Source organism: Penaeus vannamei, chromosome 17 (genome assembly GCF_042767895.1).
Source record: "Penaeus vannamei isolate JL-2024 chromosome 17, ASM4276789v1, whole genome shotgun sequence".
Lineage (NCBI taxonomy): Eukaryota > Metazoa > Arthropoda > Malacostraca > Decapoda > Penaeidae > Penaeus > Penaeus vannamei.
In genome coordinates, this window is record NC_091565.1 from 26,193,419 (window position 1) to 26,197,204 (window position 3,786).

The 3,786-nt window shown below is 38.6% G+C and overlaps 1 pseudogene; it reads right to left on the reverse strand.

The window, feature by feature from the left end:
• Positions 1-999: 999 nt before the first annotated feature.
• On the reverse strand, positions 1,000-1,597 carry LOC138864652 (transmembrane protein 248-like; annotated as a pseudogene).
• Between the last annotated feature and the right edge of the window lie 2,189 nt (positions 1,598-3,786).

Here is a 3,786-nt window from a genome sequence, read left to right on the forward strand (position 1 = left end):
TTTAAGAATGTGTGTGTGTGTGTGTGTTGGGCTTTGTTATCATTCGTACTATTATAATTATTTTTTAAATATAATTTGTGTTATTATTATTATAATGATTATTGTTGTTATTATTATCATTACCATTATCATTACCAATATAATTTTTACTATTACTATTATGATTATTAATCATTATCATTTCATTATTATCATCATCATTATCATTAAGATCATTCTCATTATTACCGTCATTCTTATCACTGGAATTTTTATTATCATTATCATTATTACTAATATTATCATCAATGGCATTATTATCATTATGATGATAGTGATGATAATGATGAAGATTTTTATAATAGTCATAATGATAATGAAAATAGTTATAATAACAATGGAAATGATGATTATAATAATAATAATAATAACAAAATAATAATAATTATAATGATAATAACTGCAAATATAATAATTACTAGTAGTATTATTGCTATTTTTATCATTATCATTATTATGGTCATTAAAATTATTATTATTGTTACAAGGATAATAAAAAATGATTGTAATGATAATAGTAAAAATAATAATAGTAATAATAATAACAATATCAATAACATTAATAATAATAATGGTAGTAATAATAATAATTATTATTATTATTATCATCATTATCACCATAATTATTATTACTATTATCCTTATTATCATTATTATTACTATTATCTTTATCATTATTATTACTATTATCCTTATTATCATTATTATTACTATTATCCTTATTATCATTATTATTACTTATTATTATTATCCTTATTATCATTATTACTATTGCTGTTATTATCATCAATATTATGTTATGATGACTATTATCATTATTATTGTCATTATTGTTTTTTTCTCTTTCATTATCATTATAATTGTTGTCATTAATATTTCTATTACCATTACTATCATTATTATTATTGTCGCAATAATATAGTGGGAAGGAGGCGTCCCATAATATTATTATTATTATTATTATTTTTTTCTTGTCTTTGGTTCCTTTACTGGTGTGTAAGTTGGAGGGGTCTGAGGAGAGTTGGGCAGTAAGTGGGCTGGGCCGGAGAGGGTCATGCAAGCAGTCCAGTTTTTGGAGATTTGCCTTCCCAAGTCTTCCAAGAAACTCTTGTCTCTCTTGACTCCAAAGAACTTGGCCCCCACGAGAGAGTGCAAGGTAAGCCCATCAAGGCTGACCCCTTTCCTCTGCACCTGGACATCTGCCAAAATACTGATGGTCACATTGGCTTCGGTATCATTGCCCCGGTCATCAGTTGCCATCAGCAGAGAATTTGACGTGGTTGTGGTGAGGCTGGCAGATGCCAGCAACCGTCGGGCTCTTGTCCGTAGCACAGCCTCATCAGGGGACTGTGGTGAAGGAAAGCATACCTCCATATCCGAGAGTGTTGTGAAGAAACTGTTCCAATCCTTAATGTCTGGATTCAAAATCTGTCTTGTGGCTCTGGAAGTAAAGCGAGACCCCAAGAAGAGTCAGCGCAATTCCTACTATGGACATGCTGAACACGGCCATCGGAGGCTTGGACCCGAAGTATTCTCTTACACTGCTACACATCACCATCACTAATGCAAAGGTCCTGAAAAGACAGTTCTGGAGAGTGGTACTATCGCCTCAGATATCCACCCATTTTAAATTATATTTCCACAAATTTAAACAGACACCACGACACTAATCCGCCGGAAATATAGTAAACAGAGGGAAATGAGGAGCCAGAGTGTAGAAAACGTGCGAAAAGCGAGGAAAATTAGAGGCATCGTCAATCGTTCCACATGATCACTGGAAGACACAGTTAACGTGTCAAGCGCCGTGTCAGTCGTAAATGACACGCAGACCGGGTCTGGGAGACCAGTAATCGTCGATGAGACATGGATTGAGTAGAGAGTCTTGTGAGTGAGGTCTTGAGGATCACGTCGACGGGAAGGATTCGTCATCTCGGGAGAGGTAAAACATCAAAGTGACGGCGTCATGAGGTCGGCAGGCAAGGAGGGACAGTTCTTGCCAGGGTCACCAGCACGACAGCAGGTGTGGTGAGTGAGTGAAGCGAGATGCACGAGGAGCATAGGCGGTGATCACTTGCGGATGAGGCGGTGGATATTGCCGGAGTCGCAACGCGAGGAGAACGAGAGTGTCGGTAGGTGATGCGGCAGTAATGACGTTCGGCGGTAGTCACCAGCGGCCGAGGCGGCGGACATGGCTTAAGTTGCAGTGACGTGCAGTAGAGAACGAGAGAAAGTCAGATGGTGATTCGGCGGCGAGGACGTCCGTGAGGTGAGCGTGACTTGGTGTGCCAGGTACGGCGGCGAGGGTAGCGATGGGTGACCCGAGAGTCAAGGGCAACAGTGGTGTTTCAGCACGGGGCATGTGGCTCTGGGGACAACAGACGGGAACAACAGTACCATGTCTTGGCAACAGAAGACATAATGCCATATCTCAGGGAGTTACAATATCAACAGGAACTCGTAATGATTAGGAAATAACTGGAAGCAACGTGTCAAGTATTGGGCATAGAGTGATAATTGCAACATTCGAGATTGTAAGATAAAATCTCGTGGAAATTGCGAATTTGCAGAGCCATGCAAGATAAAGGAATGATTCTCCATGTCATAGTTTGTAGAATTCACGTGCAAGACCACACGACAGCAGATTTCCTTGTGAAAGTAGAGGTAGATAAATCATAGAACACATTTCCTTCAGGGGAATGAATGTAGCTGCATGCAAAATGCAAGATTGATCTTTCATCGAAAATGAAGGGCAGTTGCATGCTAGGACACAGGAAGGATTTATCTAATAAGAGAATTACTAAAACATGCAAACAACTACAGGAAAGAGTCCTGGTAAAAAGTAGTTCAGAATGAACTGAAATTCAGCATCGTGGAGATTCAGAAATCATCATGACTCAGAGTAACAGGAAAACGATTTTAGTACTCATAAGAAGACAGAACTACAGAGAAATTAGCGTAATTAAGCTAACCATAGTGCACGAGTGAGAGACACTCGGAGTGAGGGGAGACTAGCTAGTTAAGGGGAGATCTCGTTTTCTATGCGAGGAAGAACACAGGTGTTCGTGAGAGCGAGGATAAAAGAAACTCACCTTGAGGTACTGGCAGGGCAGTGTTGATTGATGTTGCTTTATCAGGTGCATAGGAGGTCTTGAAGTGACAACTTCAATGAGAGCTTCTTTACTTGCAGGTGTGTGAGTCAGTTATCTTCGTAGACTTGTAACTGCTTGTGAAGGTTATCTTCAGAGTGGTTACGTTATCTTTGGAAGACTTGTGAGATGCGATCTTCAGAGGGCACGTGGTGCGGCAATCTTCGGAGGGGCGCGTGGTGCGGTAATCCCACTGTATTGCCAACAGTTGTTGTCAGCGGTGGGATTCGAACCCACGCCTCCAAAGAGACTGGTGCCTCAAACCAGGTACCAGAATAAAGCCAAAACCAGCAAGAAGTTTAACTTCACCAACATCTTCAGAGTACATCAACACCTTACTTATTTACTGCCTTACCGCCTCAGACACACTCTACCAAACACCAACAACAAGAAGTAATAGTAGTGGGTGGGACGCCTCCTTCCCACTATATTATTACAATTGCTATTATTTTCATCATTAAAATTATGAACAGTTTTGTTATCACTATCATTATAATAATGATAATAATAATAATCATTATTGCTATCATTATCATTATGGACATAAATATAATAAGTTTTTCCACCATGGTTGTTAATATTATTGTTATCAATGTTATTG